The 21,736-nt window shown below is 37.4% G+C and overlaps 1 protein-coding gene across 4 annotated transcripts in view; it reads left to right on the top strand.

Annotated features, from left to right (window-relative positions):
- Positions 1 to 248: 248 nt before the first annotated feature.
- Positions 249 to 21,736, top strand: part of MBNL1 (muscleblind like splicing regulator 1) — a 198,572-nt gene continuing 177,084 nt past the window's right edge. For 2 of the 4 annotated variants that reach the window (XM_032345100.1, XM_032344949.1), the window contains exon 1: positions 375 to 488. The gene's annotated coding sequence lies outside the window, so the exon portion shown is untranslated. The other 2 variants (XM_032344932.1, XM_032345092.1) reach the window with 2 other exon arrangements.

Raw genomic sequence — 21,736 nt, 5'->3', positions numbered from 1 at the left:
ACAGAGGAGATGTTTCCTTATGTAAATGAGCATTGCATAATCAAGGATATATTTCAATAACCTAACTTTTTGAAAACTTGCTTACACCTATAAATTCGTGTATGTGTTAATTGTGTATGTATAAATGAACAAATTACAGCCTGTCCCCATGACTCTAAATGTAAGGTTTGTGAAGACTTTTCCATTCTCCATAGAATTTATAAAGCAAAATGACTCTGGTGTTTCACAACTTCCTCTTTTGGTAGTGTCCTTTTGCAGAGAAAAAAAAAATTGACTGAAGAGAGCTGAGTGGAGTCAGAGCCCTTGGAGATGCTGGTTACCTCAACTATTTAAGCAGCTTAACAACCAACGGAAAAGAAGACATTGCGGTAAGAAGAAAGGGTTCGCTTGCTATTTTTCATTTTATTGCTTGGATTTCTGTTTGTGGAACAACAATTTAAATATTGGTTGGATTATGAAATAGATGAGATAAATCTGATAAATTTCAAGTAAGTACTCAATATTTTAGATGAAGTTTAGTAAGTTTGCTGTTTCAACTTTACATACAACCTTTTGAAAAGCTGGGCCAGTTTAAAGTGCTTATTGATCTCCAAATTATTTTAACTGAAAAGTAAACAAGTTCTCTTTTTTTCATAATTTTGTACACAGTTTAACGCTGAAAGAACTTTTGTATTGATATAAATTTGAAAACTTTTTCTTCCCCTAGCTCCAGTAAATTCCTAACATTTGTAAGTTATCCTACCTATATTTGTTTGTTCATTTTGCCTATGACTAGTTGGACATTTTATGTAAAAAAAGATATTCTTGCATTTGATTCTATTTACTGTGAAAATACATAGTATTATTTAAGGTGTTACATTTCAGTATTATTTTTCATATCATCACATTGTGATGATATTGAAATACCTTTGAAAAAGCAATTTGTAGTGTAGATAGTAGTATTTAAAAATGTAAATAAAGTAAGTAAATCAAATTTTAGAAATTTATGTTTGTTTTAAGATTTATTTGTAGTTTTAACGCTCAAAACTGGACAAGAACTGTAAGATCATTTGGATTCATAACTGGGGATCAAACTAAGCAGAAACTAATTTTATTAGGCAATTCTAAAGTAATCTAAATCCAGCAGAATTATTTTTATTTGTGCCACGCTAGAGTAATGTATATACATATTAACTATGTAATAGAATTATATTTATCATACAGCAATTTTTAAATCCTTTTTTAAGCAAATGAATGCTTATTTAATTTTTTTTAAATTAGAATAATCACATGGCTTCTGAAAAAGAAAGTCTGCATTATTCCATAAATTAACGGACTTCATTTTAATCAGTTTGGCTAAACAAGCCATCACATGGGTTCTATTACATTACCTAGAAAATAGGGTGTTTTAAAAAATTTATTTTCATGCAATGTGCTGTGACAGGACTTGTTGTCTTTTGGTTACAGAGAGAAGGAAAACAGATTGTTAGTGTTATAAATTCAGTCAGTGAACTGTGGACTCAAATTTGACATTCTTAACTAGATCAAAATCTTAAAATTAAGTTGGTAGTTGTGAGGAATCCATTAAAATTGTGTATGTTCATCTTTATGTATCACACACTAATTAAACACACCAGAACTTCATCATTGTTCTTTGCAACAAAACCACTTATAATGCCCTTCTCTTGGGGGGGGGGGGAGATGGAAGTATTTTTAAATGTCCAAAATTTTAAGGATGAGATATTTCGATACCATAAACTATTAAGTGTTGTGTGTTTGTCATACATAGTGTGGTATTACACTGAATAACTGATAACAACCAAGAAAAACACAGCCCAAGGAGGTTACAATCTAAATTGATCAACATACAGTCATTCAGAATGGCAAAGGAAGGCCCAAGAAGTAGAGAAAATCCTATCTTGCTGGCAAGTTGGAAGTATTGTGGTGGTGGTGGTGGTGGTGGTTGTGAACTATTGAAATCTCTGAATGAACAGCCTAGTTCCAGATTAAGGAAAATAAATCTAAAATTTTCTCTGTGACAAAATCATATTTACAGAAGAAAATTAGTGCTACCTGGTTGAGTTTCCTTAGTCGCGCAGATTGTTAATGGAGCCGATCTTACCATTACTGGGAGGGTAACAAGATGTATTGCTTCTGCTTTTCTTGCACACAGTGTAGTAAGAAAAAAGCATTTAGACTCCACCCCCAAATCCAAATTTTGAAGTGAAATTAGATATAATATTGCAAATAATTAATTACTGGAATACACAAATTTTAACTTTTGAACTAAAGATAAATATTTTACTGTTTCATGAAGATTACATTCAGGCGACACCCTAAGGCATACATTTTCATTGAATCTACTCTAAGTTGAAACTGGGTGACTACAGCATAGCACTGTGAAATTTTCTGAATTAGTAAGACATGGTTGACTATGTGGTGTGTGCGTGATCTTGCTCAGCATCCGTCCAATTGTTGAAATCCAGGGTTGATCCAACAAATCTCACCGTTTAGTGGGTGTCTGTGCCCTCCTTCACAGTGTGAACTTTCTAGAGCCCCCCATCTGTGCAGGAGAATGACCTGCTTCTGGAGGGCTCTATCCCACCTTGGCAAATATATTACAGCTCAGATAATAATTTCACTTTGAAACAATGATGCTATTTGTTCTCAACATAAATAACTTGACTTCCAAAAGAACTTCTGAAGCATTGAAACACTTGTTTGGTTTCCCCCTTCTTTCGGCCATTTTCTCATTTGCAAAAGTAGATGAGAGTTTGTTGCCCTAAAGAAAGATCGTGGTTTGGGTGCAAACTAAGAGGGATGGCATGTTTTGAACTCAGAAACAAAAATCCTCTAAATCTGGATAAGTGCCACATGTAACATATTCATACTTATTCTAGTAATAAAAATATGTGTTCAATGGGAAAATTATTGTGTTCACAAAAGTATGTGCTTTGGAAGTACATGTGCTCTGTAAGAGAGAATATCTATCTCATTTTCATACGGGAAATAATTTCTGCAAATATAAAGAATAAAGGCAGGTTCTTTTACATTTCTGAATATTTCCACTTAAAAGGGTGTATTTTATGAAGTATAATGTACACATCTGTGTTCTAGAAAATATAACTTTTATATCTTTATAATTTTAAAATTTTTAAAATGTAAATTATTTGCTGTTTGAGAATTATGATTTCCAATACTTCCCTAACATCATTGATATTTTTATTATTTTATATGAACTAAAATTAGGGACTTAGATTTGATGTCCTCTAGATACTTTCCAGCTTTGTCTTTTCATTATTTTCTATGGGTCTTAATTTTTCAGTATTAGTAAGGAGAACAGTGGATTTGTAGTTTTAGATCCAAATTGAAAGAAAAATGGCATTAAAATCATTAATTCATATTGGAACCATGGGAAGTAAATCAGAAATGAAGTTGGCCTACTGGTTTTACTCCACAAGTTAGTATAAAATGTCACAGCTCTTTGTTATTCTACTTTACAGATAACTTCATTGTAAGTTCTCGGTTTTTTCAATATTGGGTGGTTATCACAGCCTCAAAAATTCTTTTCACTTTGGAAACAAACACAAATAGTAATATGATCATGAAAAAAGTCACCACAATTCTGATTCTGAAAAAAATAAATTTAGCAGCATTTTTCTTTAATCATACCTCAGTTCGATTTATTTTCATTTTGCATAAGAAAAAAATTGAAGCAGAATGCTTTTATGCTTTTCCTGTGTTGGTGAACAGGTCTGAATTGGAGAAGAGAACATTCTCTAGGCAATTAGGCTGCCTTCTGAGTAAAAGTCGTATCTGATGCCATTGGAGTCTCTTAAATGTTCACTAGAAATGCTTATTATACTTCACCTACTTTAACTTTTTTTAAGAAATAATTTCAAGCTCAAAAGAGTTGTAAAAATAAAAATAGCATAAAGAATACCTATATATCCTTACCCAGATTTGTCTGATCTTAATATTTTACTCTATTTGCTTTATATTATAATTTGCTCTTATTCTATCTTTCTGTCTCCACTTTTTCTTTCCAAACCACTTGAGGGTAAGTTATAAAAAACATGACCCTTGACTTCAGCTTGTAAGTGCTAAAAATAGAGGTAGTCTCTTATGCAACAGTTACAATATCTACTTCATAAATTCACATTGATACAATACTTTTATCTAACATTTGCCCATATTCCAATTTTACTATTTATCTGATAATACCCTTTATAGTATGTTCCCCTCCAGTAAAGAATCCAGTTTAGAGTCATGTGTTAATGTAGTTGCAAAGTCTCTTTAGCCTCCCTTAATCTGGAACATTTCCACATCATGTCTTTGTCTTTTATGAAATTGAAAACTTTAAAGTATATTCTTAGACTTTTTTTTAGACTACTCTTTAAGACTTCTTTTTTAACAGAGTGTTCCTCATTGGTATGTGCCTGACATTTCCTTATGATGAGATTGTGGCTATGCATTTTTTGCTAGAATATGGCATAGGTGATGTCTCCTCTCATGCGATCATAGTATCTAGAGCCACAAGATGCTCATCTGTGCCCCACTGGTAATGCTAACCTAGGCTGCCATGTCAAAGTGTTGCCTCATTTCTCTACTTTATAATGACAACTCCTCATGAAACATTTCCCTTTGGGTTTAATATTAATTGATGTTCTCATCTGATGCAGTCTTTACTGTAATGCATGATAGTTAGAAAATCATGATTCTCCAACTCCAGCACTCCTTGCATATTTCAGTCAGTCTTTTGCATTCTAATGTAAGCAAAAGAACTCCCTTCTCTCCTGTATTTAATTACTCATTTGTGTATCTGTTACTGATAATAAGTCATGAATTTCTATCTTTCCAATGGTTTATAATTCCTTACTGCCTTAATTATAATGGTGCTCAAATTGTCTACATTTAAATAACGAAGCCCTCTTATTCTGGCTCCTATGTCCCTGTGGCATGCCTCCATCATGTTAGTGAACACTTTCTGGTGTAAAAAGATCTTCTAACCTCATCTTGTACTTATCCCATCCCAAACACAGAATCATTCATTTCTTCTTCTTTGTTTCTTTCTTTTATTTTTTAAGATTTCTTTCTTTCTTTCTACTTTTCTTTCTTTCTTTCAAAGAGAGAGAGAGAGAGAGAGAGAGAGAGCAAGGGGAGGGGCGAAAGAAGAGGGAGAGGGATAGAATCTCAAGCAGACTCCCTGACATGGGGTTTGATCCCACAACCCTGAGCCAGAGCCTGACACAGGATTTGATTCCACAACCCTGAGATCATGACCTGAGCTGAAATCAAGAGTCAGCACTTAAATGACTGAGCCACCCAGGTACCCCACATCTCATTTCTTTTGATGGGGAATGGTATGAGAGGCCAAGATCTGGGTTAGGTATACTCACTGCCACTGGAGTGTTTTTGTTTGTTGACCCTTTCAGCAAAAACATATTAATGCAAATGCACATAGTATGCATACCCAAAAGCATATGCATGCATTCATAAAAACTCTTGTATCTATACACACATTTTTTGGGCATCATGAGTTTATCTGATATCTCCAGTTCTAATCCATCCCCAGAAGGTTATTTCTTGCCTTCGCCTATGCCATGTTTGTGTGCTCCTTCCTCCATAGCGTGAGCCTTGGATCTTAACATCAGCATGTTTACTTATTTACTCATTTCTATAAAACATCTAAAATAATTTCTGAATTACTTTATCCAAACCACTACAATAAACAAACCTACTGAAAAAGAATTCTGGGTCTGTATGCACTTCTTACCCCACATACCCATAACCCACCAAATACGTGTTTGTGGTTGCTTGGATGGATCCTTTCGTGCTGCTTTCTCCCTTCCTTCCATCCCTGCCTTTTTCTTTCTCTCCATGTAGGGTTATCATAGTATTCATTTGAAATATAATAAGGTTCATTTCTTTCTTTCTTTTTTTTTTAAACTATCTCTATGCACCTTTATTTCTGTATCTGATTTTTAAAAAATTTTTTTTTATTTAATTTCTTTTCAGCGTAACAGAATTCATTGTTTATGCACCACACCCAGTGCTCCATGTATTATGTGCCCTCCATAATACCCACAACCAGGTTCATTTGTTTCTGTTTGTTTCCAGTTTTAGAATTTTTTTCCCCTCTGCATTGTTACTGGTTTAATTTTATTTTTTAATTTATTGGCTTTTAATTTTTTTCCAAGCCATGGAGAGTAAGTGTTACTTGTCCCAGCCATGTCTGTTAAAGAAATCTGATCATCCTAATTCAGATGTTATGATACAATTCGGAAATACCTGTTTGAGTTATTGGCTAAACGTTTATCTTTATATTTCAATTCTGTTCAATCTACAATTAGTCTGAATTTAATATCCTCTTGGATATTCCAAAAAGGGACAATTTTAGAAAAGAAAGTAGGTTATCAGAGGTATTTGGTCAATCTTATGAATTTATCATTCCAGAGTGGCTTTTAAAAGTTAAATGTGAAATAAAAAGTTAAAAAAAAGAAAATATAGAAAAAGAGATTAGAAAAATACTATTTTATATTTATTCACATAGTAAACATTTCCAATGCTCAAAAAAAAAAAGTTAAATGTGCATGTATCATCACATTTACAGAAAAATAGGTAAAGAAAGAAGCAACCATGAATTTGTGTAGTCCATAGCATTGGACAAATTCTCAACCTTTTCTAGAATATTCCTGCCCCTAGCACTCCCCCATACTCTAGTACTCATAATGATGAATGCATCCTGATATTTGTGGCAGGAAGAGAAAGTGGGTCAGTGTCAAGATTCATTTTCAGTTTCCATTCTGTCACTTATGGACTGTGAATCTTGGATGGTTACTTCTCTTCTCTATTCAGATATCTAGCACCATAACTGTAAGTTAAAAAAAAAAAATCATACCTTCTTAACTTTTTGCCAACTTCTGGACTCATACCTCAAAGTGATTATTAAACTTCAGATGTTACCAGGCATCTTAAAGTTAACATGTCCAAAAGAAAGCCTCTCATTGATCACCCTTCTCTCTGCTCCCTGCCCAGTCTTCTTTGGTGGATAAATGACACCATCTTACACCCTGTTATCCAGGTCAAAAGCATCACTAATTTCTTTCTTTCCTTCACCTATATTCTATCTATCGGCAAGCCCATCAGTTCTATTTCCAAAATATATCTCAGCATCGACCGGGGTCATCCGTTCCACCATCTTGAGCTCAGTGTACAACACTATCATTTCTTCTGGACATCTCCATTCTACTTGTAGCCTATTAAGAAATCCCTCTTTCAATTCTTGCATTCCTGCCAGCATGATGGGTTTTTTTTTTTTTTAAGATTTTATGTATTTATTTGACAGAAATCACAAGTAGGCAGAGAGTCAGGCAGAGAGAGAGGGGGAAGCAGGCTCCCCGCTGAGCAGAGAGCCTGATGCGGGGCTCGATCCCAGGACCCTGGGATCATGACCTGAGCTGAAGGCAGAGGCTTTAACCTACTGAGCCACCCAGGCACCCCCAGCATGATGTTTTAAAATAGAAGTCAAATCACGTGACTCCCTGCTCAAAATTCTTTAATGGTTTCCTATTTTAATTATGAAAGAATCCAAATTCCTCTCTGTTGTTTATGTGTCTTGTCCTCTACCTACATCTCCACCCTCATATCCTACTTCTCAATCCTTCATTCATTATGCTCTGGCTCCACTCCTTATTTTGCCCCTAGGGCATCCTAAGTTCATTCCTGACTCAGAGAATTTGCACGTGCTTTCCCCATCTTTTCACGGCATATTCTTCTCACACATTATTGTGACACAGCTCTTCTTTATTCAGATGTTCAAATGTTCCTCCTAAAGGGTGTCTTCCATGACCGAGTACGTATTTTATTATTGTGTCCCTAACCCACTCTCTATCCTTTCGTCTCATTTTCATTTTCTTGGTAACACTCAATGTTACATAAAATTTTTATCTTTATTTCTTTGTTTAATTACTTGTTGTCTGTTTCTACTACTAAAATGTAAGGTCCATGGGGGCAGGGTTTGGTCTGAAATGTTTAGTTCATGTTACATCCTCAGTGTCTAGAAAAATGCATGGAACATACTAGGTATTCAAGTGATGAGTAAGCACAAGGCCTCAACAGTTCTGAGCGTTATTTATAAATAAAACAAATGTGACAAAAATAACAACTATCTCCCAAGGTCATGTAGAGGCGGCCATGGGTATTTGTTGTGCAATGCAGTTGTCAGGTGGGATAGTTCTGTTAACACAGAATGAAAGGAACTGCAACAAAAGAAGTGGTCCCAGGAGACAACAAATAGACCGAGAATTCTCTTCTTTGTGTATTGGCTGTCTTCCATGCAGCTAAAAGGGACTGGTTCACAGTGGGTACCACTAATCTCTTAGGATCCTGGGGGCAATTGCTCTGCTTTGCTGCCCCACTGCCTTTGCACTTGTTCTGCCTCTGCTCTCACCCCCAAGAAAAACATGTGCCCACCCTCCCTTGCCAGTTAGGGTTCATTGCTTCCCTCAAGCCAGATGGAAGAGCAATCTCCTTCCAGAATTCTTTCTTGATTAACCATCTGCCTGCGCTGGCCTCATGGCTATGCATATAGTTCACATATTGTTTTGTAATTATTTCCTGGTTTTATATTTCATCTTGAAGTGGATTTTAAAGCTATTCTAGGAAAACTGTTTGGAGTTGTTTTGTGTGAATATCCAACAGATCAAGTTCAAGGTTATAAACATAGGACTTGGTTCTTGAGATTATTAGGTCCTAGATGATGATGATGATGATAATATTAATAATAATAGCTTTGCTGTTATATTTTTTTAGTACTAGTTTTTAGTACCATTGCATATAATTTTTAGTACCAGTTTTAAGATAACATTATATATTAGATGCTTCAGATGATTAACAAATTTAACACCTTCACTAACTTTGTGAGTTAAGTACCATTATTACTATTTTACAGATTTAAGGAAAAAAAGGTTCTGAGAGAGTTCACTTGATAGTGGTCACCAAACTGATCCTGGTGTGTCTGTCTCTACAATGGATCTTTATAATTAATACACTGCCTTTAGAACTTACATTGAGAAACAGAATAGGCAAAGCTTTGGTTTAAATAAAGTTAAAAATGTATATATTATATGGCACAGCCCCTCTGAAATCTTAGGCACTAGTAGGAAAAATCTCAAAAGACGTGAATTTTCAGCCACACTATGAAAAATGTAAGGAGTCACCTGAGACATTAAAATACTTGGGGGTTATACTTCTTGGTGCAGCCATGGCACAAGGCTCCCTGGGGGAGGCAGCATTAAGGTCGAATGATCCAAGTTTTCATCAAGAGGAAAAGAATTGGGATAATACATTTTCAAAAAAACTCAGAAAATTGTCAAAGAACTGGAAAAACATTTCAACAGTACATGAATTTAACATTGAGCCATGGTTTTGTATTGGTTTTTGTTTGTTTGTTTTCTCTTCTGTGGTCCTGCCAGAAGAGGTATTTGGTGACCCCGCCTTTGTGGTTCTCCTCAGGAAGTGGGCTATGCGAAGAGAGGGTTTTAATTCTTGTGAGAAGGTTCTGTTTCCATTTTGAAGTGCATATACACATGTATTCATATATCAAGCATTATGCATTAAGCACCCATCTAGAGGCTGTGGGATACCGGTGACCAAGACCAAGTTTCTACCCTGGAGGAGCTGAACTTCAGTCTAGTGGGGAAGTCGATGAGTAAGCCAGTTAACAAGTGAATTTCTGAAAAGGGAATTTTAGATGATGACAGCAGCATGAAGACAATTCAGCAAAGTAAAAGGATAGAGAAACAGAGAAGGGAAGCTTCCTTCCCTGCCTAGCCTCTCAGGAAGGGAAATATTTAAGCTAAGTCCTGAATGATGAGAAGCCTGGTGCCATGCAGAAGCCCCTGGGAAGAATGATGTGCAAGTGCAGAGGCAGGAAGGACATCTGCCTTTCTGAGAAGGAGAAAGAAGACTCCGGGTCTCAGAGAGTAGTGGGAGATGAAGCGAGGGACCTGGGGTTGACAAAGGTCCAGGTTACTGAGATTGTAGACAAGGCAAGGAGTTACACAGCGTGAGCAAATATTTGCAAGGACAGGCACATGTATGTACTGGGGAACCGTGTGCAATGAATGATCCATTCATTATCTGTGTTTAATACAGAGTAGGAAAAACTGTTGTTTGAAGAGAAGCAGGAATTACTACATAGGTCAAAAGCTTTCTCAGGTGATAAATTTTTATATTTAGATAAATTTCAAGTAAGTGGAATTTATATTCACAAGTTAACTACATTTTCTTACCTTTTCCTCATTTTTATAATAGGTGTGGGTTTGATAAAAGTGAAAAAGGCTTAAATATTATTTCAATTGGTCAATCTAAGATTTTTCAGCACAATTGCTGTGGGATAGCTGACCTTTATCATGGCCACTGAAAATAGGTAGCCTGATGTCTGGTAATGGGGTCTTTGGGCGCCTTAGTTTCTGCGTGGATATGAAGTAGGTAAGTCTAGAGAAAAGCTGTTTTCCAGTCTCTGGGGACAACAGATGTCCTCTTATTGATTCTTCTCAAATCCCAGCGCCAATGACGGTAGGGACCCTTGCAGCATCAACCTGTTCCTATTATAAGAAGCAGGTATTGACACTGCATTTTCAGAACAATTATAAATTTCCTCTGATTTATTTATATTATCCCAAGAGATTAAAATCATCCACTATTACATTTTAAATCCCAGAATTAGTTGGATACAACTTTTGAGTGGGATTTGGGAGGCTGAGTGTGATTTAGGAAGGGAATATAGAATATCTTCCTGAAAAGGACTTCCTCTTCCTCTTCCTCCTCCCCCTTCTCCCCCTCCTCCTTCTTCCTCTTCTTCTTCTTTCTCTTCTCCTTCTTCTTCATATTATTGTTATCAGTATTATTATTGTTATTTTTGTTATTATTATCATTGTTATTATTGTTATCATTATTATTATTATTATTTTAACAAACCTAATAGCTATTAGGGACAAGAACAAGTGGCATCCCCATATACTTGAGAAGCTAATGACAACTAGTGCGGCTGCTTCTATTTCTGGGTTAAGAGCTGACAATGAAAAAAAAATAAAACCCTACCAGTGGCATTGGACTGAGTGTGAATAGAAGGATGACAAGGGTGGGGTATAGAGGTACACAACGGTAACTTCCCCAAGGCAGGCAGACATGATATTGTAGGAGCCACAAGCTGACTTTTGAGTGTTTCTGACAAAACCCAAATAGAAAATCATTATGTTACTGGTATTGGGAAGTGTGGAAGACTATAGATGACTTACGTGCTATTTAAGGGGTGCAGTCCATCGTATCGTGCAAACACGTGGGTCTGATGACTCACCGTGTCACTGGATTATTGCCAAGTGTGAGATGGTGTGTGGTTTCTGAGTGTATGCGTGTGTAAATGCATGGCTATCTGCAGGATGTGATTATTTGGGGAACACTCTTGAAACAGAAAGCCGCTTCCTGACCTGCTGCTTACTACAGATGGACAGATTCACCAAGAAGCAAATATACTAAAGTATGAGAATAGTAGGTTTTCTACAGTAAGAATAGTACACATTTGTTGACACGAACTAGATTTGGGAGGGGAGTGTAGAAAGAGCACGTGGGCTTAAGGCATGACTCCAGAATCAGATGCTAAAGATGCCTTTTCCAGGGCCAGGAGTCCTCTCCTGCTGCCTTATTCGGCTTTGTTCCTCTGATTGGTGACCCATCATGTTGGAAAAGAATCTCTTTCAAAAGTATAAATGTTCCTCTTTCTGTGGGTGATGTCACCATTCCTGTGGCCCAAGCCTTTGTTACTAAATAGTACTTAGCAACACATAATCATTATTTTCTTCACTTAGAGCTCTGAGGGTGTTTGTTCTGATGAAATCGAGAGATACATTTTTTAGGGAGGTAGGAGTAAAAGCTGGGGGAAAAATAAAAGAGAAACTATGCCTGGAACATCTCTTGACTTGTATTACTTAAAAGAGGCAAGTAGACAACTAAATTTTTATCCTGTGTTAACAGCTCCGACTGCATTAACACACACACACACACACACACATACACACAGCTCTGAAGGATGTGGTTTCAATGCAACTGTGCATCATACACTCTTTTTTAAAGTGATAGATGCCTTTTTCTTGGCTTGGCTTGTCCTTCCCATGTTTCTTCTCATAAAGTGGAGGGGGAAAGTTGGACAAAAGAAAGCTGTGCTCTGGTCAATGAGGAGTGATGTTTCTAAAGTGCCTGTTAATCATTCCAGGGAACATCTTAGATTCCCTTTTGATTATATCCTACCTGTCCATTCAAGAAACTGTAAAAGGATCTTTTATCTTATAAACAATAGCTGTAAATTTCTTAAAGTTGTAATTTGATTTTAATGCTCACGTTTTGAAGAGATCTGAAGTTTCACATACGCTTGTTCTTTAAATATTCTATATTTTTAAGTTCATAATTTGAAATTATTACAATAGCTGTAATTTGTCAAAGGCCTGACATACGTTAGATCGATTCCTGTGAAATCGTTCATTATCACAGTTCTATGAGGTAGACAGTTTATGTTAGCAGGAAACTGAGAGTACATTGCCTAGAAATCTGTGCCTCAGAACAGACTCCAAAGACTGTCTTTATTTCATAGGAGCTGAGGCAGAGTCAGAGCAGAAGCCTTGGAAATAACACTCCCTTATATTTTAACCTGATTCTGCTAAAAAGCGTGGTGCCTACACAAGTCATTGCACCAGTTTGGTGAGAGAGAGCTATGCTATTTCCAAGAGGAGCCAACAACACAGGCAGAAGGACAAGGCTGTAGCAGCCATGACCCTTGCCAGTGGAAGCTGGCCCATGTGTCGTATTTGGCACATGTATACCGATTGCCAGTAATCCCAAGAGGCTGTGTTTTCTCTTGAGTCACCTGGGAATTTAGTCATAAATGAAATAGATTCACTTCAGCTGCCTTCTTCCATCACAGTGAGGAAAATATCCAGTGTTGGACCTAGCATCACCCATATACTCCTTTTTCTTAATATAATTTTGGCCATCTCATATAAGTTGGATATTCATGCCACATATGCCCTTTTCCACAAGTTCAAGTCTAATCTAACAAAGTGAACACCTCTCAGGGCCCACATAGGGTTCTTGGTATTTAGGAACCCTGACAAACTATTTACAGTTTCTTCCTAGACAGACCTACCAGAATGCTGTAAGAATAAACAGACTTCAAAGTCTTCACAAGAGGAAAAACTGTTCTGGCAAAGTCTATAATTTAGACCATCTTCAGGAAGAATGACTTCACGAAAAGAGAGGCCCAGAGTGGCCAGCCTCTTTTAAACAGTTTTTTAAAACTTTTTTTTATTTAATTGTGAAGACTAAATGACAGGAAAGTGCTTTTGTAGGAACGTGGGAGTCTTGACGCTGTAGAAGGAAGTTACACTGTGCATGGGAGTAGCTTGTGGGTGGGAGTTACAGACTACCGCTCTATTGCTAGTCCAGAATATTCATGCATAAACATCTTTACAATGGCACCCGAACAGAATTAATAAACTCCTATTAAAGGCACTTGATACATTATTTTTTTAAGAACACATATTAGCTATTATATTCAGGAACAGGAAAAAAAAAATTTACATCCAGGAACAAAGTTTAAAAAAGAGCCTTTAACTTTGGTGAAACAAAAGATGATACAATTGGATTTTCATAGGTTAATTCAAAAGTTGACATGCCACACTGTCTGAAAGTATGAGAGAGAAGCTGGCTTTGTGTTGTAGATGTCATAACCTTAAAAGACTAACCCCGAGAAATGAATGAATGTAAACAGCAAAGAACACAGCAAGGGAGGCATAGTAGAGATCCGTCACAGATTTCCCCAAACCTTGCCCTCGGGGCCTGTATGGCAGACAACGTGCATCTCGACAGAAATAAAGTCACTATTTCATGCAGCCAGGAATAGAATTCTGTCTTACAAATTAAAAGGAATTCCAACACTGAAGACATGTAGTGTAAGTACTGGGACAGCTCTCACGTGGCTGTAATTCTAGACATTTGAATCGTGTGGGGAAAAAAAAAAAAGAGAGAGATCATAAAGATAATGATCCTTGTCTATCTTTTGAGTTTAGATTCACCTGTTTAACACTCTTGCTCTCTGTCACTACACTGTGCAGACTCATATTGTTTACTTAATTGATTATAATTATTTACTATTTCATAGCTTTTGCGGGCTGGACTGTATGTTTTGAGAGCCTTGAGGTCTAGTTTTGCTCATTCTATAGTCTCAGATTCTAGGAAAGGCTGGAATTATGCCAGGTGCTTAGTGATTCTTTGTGAGCTGGAGAGGAAAGTCGACAGCAAAAAGACAGTGAAAATGCTGCCTTTACTGGTGAGCTGGTGACCTACAGCCAGAAAAAGTTTGAAAAGGGAAAAGAATGTTCAACATCGTCTAAAAATACATTCAGTACTGGGAAGACTCAGTGGGATCAGGTCCTGTCGGCAGTTACTCATTGCTAAGCCTGTGGCAGAAAATATGGGCATTCGGAGCCACCCGCGTGCGGCCTTTGGGACTGAAGGCACATTCATAACAACCGTAAATTAAGACTTCTAATGTTACCTGCAAATGAGATTCGAATGAGAAATGTCCTATTAATGTATTTGTATTTATGATTTAACCATGTTACTTTGTTGAATGAATTCATAAAGTATATAAGAATTTGTAAGACTTTATTTTTTAAAAAGTTATATATGTATATATCTATATACATGTACACATATACACACACGTGTGTATATATGCACACTTTTATGTAATAGACATACACACACATTCTATAGTTCAATACAAATAAATCCAAAAAGAAGTGGCCTAAGATGCTTTAGATCTCTCAGAGACCCTAATGTTATTCTCAAGGAGTGCTCATGATTACAATTTCTTAGAAAGAGGCAGGATATGGAATTTTAAATAAATAGCAACCTAAGCCTTATAGAATGTGTAGGATTTTTTTTTTCTTAAGATTTTTTTTTTTTTTTTTTATCAGAGAGAGAGAGGGAGAGAGAGCGAGCACAGGCAGACAGAATGGCAGGCAGAGGCAGAGGGAGAAGCAGGCTCCCTGCCGAGCAAGGAGCCCCATGTGGGACTCGATCCCAGGACACTGGGATCATGACCTGAGACGAAGGCAGCTGCTTAACCAACTGAGCCACTCAGGCGTCCCTAGAATGTGTAGGATTATCCTCTATGTGGACTCGACTGTATCTAGTTTGTTTTTAAGCCCACAGACAGACCACGGACGCTCACCTGGTACGAAGTGAAACGTGTTTAGGTTGCTTAGAGCCGCCATGTCCTACCAGGTGCGTGATAAACACGCTCTGCCACCTTAGCTCCAGACAGCTAGTCCGGATTCCCACATGTCTAGGTGCATCTGTGCACCGGTTTACCCAAACCTAACTCTATTTGAGACAAACATTCCTGCAGAGAACACTGTTTCTTTCAAGCCAAGTAGGGCTTATTTGCCAAAGGGAGAACGTGGACCAGGTCAATGGATCGCTGCTGATTCTGGGTAATTACATTTCCTGAAATCTAGCTCAGTAGGAGGACATCTTGGTTGCACACTGGAGCCATCTGAGGAACTTAAAAGTGCTCATATGGCACTCCCAGAAATTCTGATGTGTCTGGTCTGGATTTCACTCCATGGATCCAAAATGAAGCCAAAGTCAGGAACTACTGCCTTACTTTCATTCTCCCCATTTCTAGGATGGGCTCATAAATACCACCTCGTTTGCCTCTTGGGAGACTGCAAAGAGAGGTTATGTGCCATTAGAGTCCTGTCACATTCCTGAATTCACCAGTTTCCCTTCTTCTTTATCTCTGGAGAGGAAATAGGGAAAGACATAACTGTGGGTGGTGGTGGGCGTCTGGGAGGGTAAGATGGAGAGGCCCTTCACCAGAGCCCTCCAAGCTCTGTTAGATAGCGGTTTGGTTCCTTAGGGTTATCCAACTATCTTTTGTCAAACTAATTACTTTTGAAAGGTTAAGCCTCAATCTCACCTTTCTGTGAATGACTTTAATCAGATAATCTCCTCTCACCTAGTTGAGGATTAGTTGTTGAAGGCCTGGGGGAAGCAAGGAGAGAGTTGCAAGGCAAGCCTGGGATTCAAGAAAGGTGAGGTGGGGAAGCCTGCTGTCTGGGAGCTAGTCTTGGCCCTCAGTTGGCTAATAGCAGCCTAAAAAATAAGAACAAACTTTCTCACATTGCTAGGGCAGTGATTGTCAAAAGTGTTCCTATGATCAAGTTGCTTGTCTGTCTCATGACCCTTTATGACTTTTCTGTTTTTCTGCCATGAAGCACTTAACACGTGCCAGGTAATTTTACCATTTGCCAGCTGCTTGGGAGTCCGTGAGGAGCAAGGCCTGGCATAGCCCTAGACTCCTTACCATCTGCCTGGCACATGGTGAGCACTCAGGGTTTATTGAATTTAATTGAATTGTTTCATTTGCTATACTTTTTTTTCTGAAAGTGTGAGGTGTTTTGTTTTTTTTTCCCTCCACATCTGCCCCTTCACTTCGACCCCCCAGCTGAACTAGACCATGAGTACCTTGCAGAAATCTTAATAATTTCTCTATCTCCGGTGCCAAGTGCAACACTTGGCATATAATCAGTGCCCAATAAATATTTGTTCAATGAATTAAGAAGCAATAGCCAGCATACCGATGCCTACGTTAAGACAATAGAATTAATTCATGACTGTACTACTGACTGTCCACACTACTGGAAAGGCAAAGAGGAGAAAAAGAAAAACATGTGTATATGAATCTCCCACCATTTATTAATGCAACAAAAGTTGTCGTTTCTCAAAAGGCCTTTAGGACACCTGTTGAGAAGCTATCTGAAGGTAATTTCAGGAAACAGAGAGGTAACAAGGAATAAGAGGAGCCGACAAGATCCAGAGAGAACCCAACAATGAAATGAGGAAAGGGAGGGACATCAATGATCATAGAAACCCAAAGAAAGAACTTCAAATATGAGATGAGTAGATAGAGAAAACAGACATTCAGGAAAGGAAAAACCAGCGTTGCTATTGGCATTTTCATACATTTGTTTGCCTTTAGGAACCAATAAGGCGATGGCCATATTTTCAGATGCTTTTATTCTTCATGGACAGAGATAATAGATAGAAATATTTGCATTATGGCATATAAAATAGTTATACTATAACATTCATGCTATAAGACCTACTAGATACTATTTCTAAAAAATTACAGGGGATTCTGGGCTAAGCCACACACACAACTTTATGAGATGGTAGAAAGCATTTCTTAATATTACATGTAATTATACACTATAAACATGCGTACATAATATGCCCACTTTGGCATTCTGGCTACCTGTTTCATATTTATTTTTGTTTGTTTTTTAAATTTTTAAAGATTTTTTTGAAATTTATTAGAGAGAAAGAAAGCACAAGTAGGGGGAGCGGTAGGCAGAGGGAGAAGCAGGCTCCCCAGTGAGCAATGAGCCAACACAGGACTCGATCTCAGGACCCTGGGATCATGACCTGAGCCAAAGGCAGACACTTAACCGACTGAATCACCTAGGCATCCCCATATTTATTTTGTAACTGCTTTTTAAAAGACCATTTCCTTTTCCTTAGTGACAGTTCTTATTAAAAAACATGTGTATATCCCAAGTAGAATGTCAATATATTAAATATTACACACATTAATTCAGGATCTGGGATACAGATTGTGAAATCCTACACTGTGGGGCAGCAGTCTTGACCTCTCATTAGCTGTGAGGTTTTGGTCAAGGGTCAATTGTCCAGGCCCCAAAACCTCATGTGATAAATGAAGGTTTAGATGAATGACATGAGAGATATCATTTGTCTTATAAAGTTATACTATGAGATTAAGTGGGAAAGAAAACAGAACACAAAATTGCATATATACAATGTCAGCTATGTAAAAAATGTGTTGAGAAAAGCCTGGAAGGATATAAACTGTAGTACGACCAGTGACTATCTCCGGGAATTAGAATCGTTGCTGATTTTTATAAAAATATTCTATTTTCAGTAATTTTGAATTTTCTATACTGTGTTGACTTCAAGAAAGAAATAAAGTGCACATATGCGTGCACACGCGCACACACACATAAATCTCACTTCCTTTAAGGCTTGGAGGTGGTCATCTTACAGATTCTCTTCAGTTCTCAGATATAAGATTCTAATTTTTACTGTATCTTACTGCTAAGGGTTTTCCACTGCCCTTCAGCTATTTGCTGCCCCTAGCCCTCCTAGTAGAGCCCACTCTTTTTGGTGCACCTCCTGCATTCCGCTCTGGGACTAGACCATTAGCCCCCACACTAGTGGTCAAGAGAGTACTCTAGTTATTTCTGTGAAAACCAAATCTGGATCACATGCCATCCCCCACCTCTAACCCCCACCCCCCAAACTCTAATACAACCAAACACTCGGATAGTTCCCACAGACCACAAGTCTCATGACTACAATTGTCGATTTTGAGTGTGATTAATTTGATTAGGCTTCATTGTTTTTCTCACTTAAATATAAGCTCTTTGAAGGTAGCGTCCTGTTTGTTTTTATTCACTGTTGGGACTTGAAGCCTTAGTGCGAAATTGGGATTCAAGGCTCTGGACATGCAGTTCCCACTGCTTTGAATGGTCTTTCTGCAGATGTTCTGCCTCTCCTTGAGGACTTCGCTGATCTCAGGCCACCTCAATTCTTGACCATGCCCTTGAATAGGTCAAGTCCTGTTTCCTCCCTCCCTAGTCCTGCTAACCTGCTTTCTCTTATTTGACAGCACTTAGCTCCATCTGAACTTGCTTCCCATGTTTACCTGTTTCTTTATATTTATTCCTTCCTTGTTTAGTGCCTGGTTCCCTCTGCAGCCTGTAAATTCCTTGAGGGTAGTGATGGGTCTGTTGTCATATCTCAAACGGTAGTACTCAGAACAGGACTTAGCATGATAGATGATCAATAAACATTTGTGAAATCTGGAACAGAGGGATTATGTGAAAAATATTTTCTGACAGAAAGAAGGATGGAAGAGTGGAGAAAGAAAAAAGAAGTGGAAGAAAGAGTGTGAAAGAAGAAAAAAGAAAAAAGGAAAGAAAAAGTAGAGGAGTAAAGAACTATACTGAAAATCTTGCATGGCCCTTCTTTACATTAAACTTGGGGAACTTTATGCCTATATTAGAGTTTCTTGTTGCCCCCAGTGTTTTTAAGAAAACCAATGACAGTAAATGGCCTGAGAAGTCAGAAGACATTGATGCCAGTCTTGCTCTGTCACGGTGCCAATTTACTTATACAATGTTGTCTGGTCTAACAAAGGAAGAGGGCCAGATGGTCTCTAACGCTCCATTCCCAACTTAAATTCTGTGTTTCTCAATTTTTAATTCTGAAGTGTATTTTTTATATTGTCCTATTGCCGGATGCCAAAATAATTATATTGAAGATTTAGATTCAAGTTTTAGGTAGAATAGCTTAATTGAGATATGTCCAAATACTTGTAACTCAGTTTTAGTCTTTATAAACATTTTAAGACAAATATGTTGATTCTAATCTAATATTTTCACACTTATGTGATTTATACTTTAAGCGGCACAAAAATTATACATACAGTATGTTGTATTACACAGCACACTATATATATACATAATATGCAATAGAATATGTTATTTATACTGGGCATGATTTTAAAAACTTAGTTTGGGAAATATATAAGGTCCTTGAAGATAAACTAAATCATCTGACTCTATCAGTGTATTTATTCACATACCTAAACAAGTTTGAATCCAAGCTATAAAAGAGTGCCTCCCTCCTCCACTGTGAAATGTAATAGAGGTACATTTAATGTATCTGCTTAAAATGGATTCTCCATACAAAAATGTTTCCAACTCTTCCCTGCCTTCCAGAAGCTTCTTCTCTCAACCATATGTATCTAAACGTGGACCAGAATGCAAAAGATCTACATTTGGGTCTGTTTTGGCACTGTCTTGCAATGGATTATTTTTGTCCTGGTATAATAAAAGCAGCATTCCTAGATCAGTGATTGAAAACAATTTCATATTTTGACTTTTAAAAAACATACCTTCTTAGGATATTTTCACTGAGTTTTTTGTTTCTTTCTTTGTTTGTTTTGCCAGGAAAGCCAAATTACATTTGGGAGGCACTTAAAACTCACTGAACTATAAATGTGGTTTGTAGGACAAGGAAGATACAATTCATACACATACTCACACACAGTTATACAGGTGCCTTAAAGACTCCCATTTGAGTGAAAAAGATAAATGCTACCACTTCCTTTATCTATATTATTGGTAAACCAGCCAACTGATATTATCTCTAAAAGCCATACTCCTTAACTGCATTTCTATTGGGATTCATTGGTATAATTAAGACTTGAATGGTCTGAAATATTTCAAGAACCTACAGTGAACATTCTTTCCTTTATCTGAAAATGCAGTTTTATTTCATCTGAAATTGTTTTCTGTAATTTCCCTCTCCACCCACAAATGACCTTCTTTTTGTACTTATGGATCTACTCACTCATGAGCCCATGAACTCTAAGTACATTTCACAGAAGCAAAAGAAACCATACTGCTCATGCTTTCCTGGCACTGAGGGAATATCAGTGGTATTCTAAATGGGAAACTATTTACTTTTTATTACTAATGATTTTTTAATAATTTCCACAATTTAAAATGTGGTTAGAATGCTACTGGTAGCTGAAAGCTGACAACATGATTTAATATTTTTAACATACGATCTGGTGTTTGTTACAGTGCTTCAAAACTTTCAATGTCATTACTCATGTTCTAGCATTATCAATAATACTAAATTAAGCTAAATCTGTGGCAAACTAGCTTTATATCACAATTTATTTTGAGTCCCTTTTGAATTTTAGATTGACAATTAGTTTATAGTTTTTCTTAACCACCCCTTTTTCTTTTATCTAATGTAAAACAACATTTTTTTCTCTTCTTTGTCATTTACGAGGATGTTTATTTTGCTGTTTCTAGCATTCAAGGGTCTTTCTTGTATTTCTTTGTATTCTGTTCGGTGGAGCAGAAAATCTGTCTCAGTTTCAATTTCTCTTTTGTTCCCAGAACTTTCCCCCCTCCTTCAGTGCTGAAGTGGAAAAATAATTTCCCCTCTTGCCCCATACACAGGTTCAAAGTCCTGCTTTTGACCATGTTGCTCCAAACAGCAAACTTTCTAACTCACAAGGAAAAAGAACACCAAAGTTCTAACTTGGAAGTCTACAAGGGTCTGAGAACAATCGAAAATGAATTCCTACAACGGGGATTAGGCCTTAGCGGTTCATTGGACATTCTGAGAGGTGCGTGGAAGCCTGCTAGGGCGCCAACCTGCCCGCAGACGCATAGGTGGCCCAGCTCAGAAGTCAGGGGCCGTTGTCATGGAGAATGAAAGGCAAATGGAAGACATTAAAAGGCAAGTAGCAAACAATCCAGTAGGCTAAGCCAGGGATTTGGGAGCCTCCCAAAGTTCCTCCCTTCCTCATTCCCTGCATGAGTCATTTTTCCAGTCTGTCCACACCCATTCACCCTTCTTCTATGGGCCGCCACCCCACACTTCCATTCACCCTCAAGCTGCTGCTACAGGATCTTCTGAACTACAAGTCCAAACTCTACCTATCCCGTTGCTGTATAAACTCTTCAGTTCACCACAGTTTTCAGACTAAAGCTCAGGCTCCTTGGATTACAACAGACCTACTTATAGCTCA

The sequence above is a fragment of the Mustela erminea genome, chromosome 1, assembly GCF_009829155.1.
Source record: "Mustela erminea isolate mMusErm1 chromosome 1, mMusErm1.Pri, whole genome shotgun sequence".
NCBI lineage: Eukaryota > Metazoa > Chordata > Mammalia > Carnivora > Mustelidae > Mustela > Mustela erminea.
Note: the sequence above shows the minus strand (reverse complement) of the source record. Positions and strands in the feature narration are given on the sequence as shown.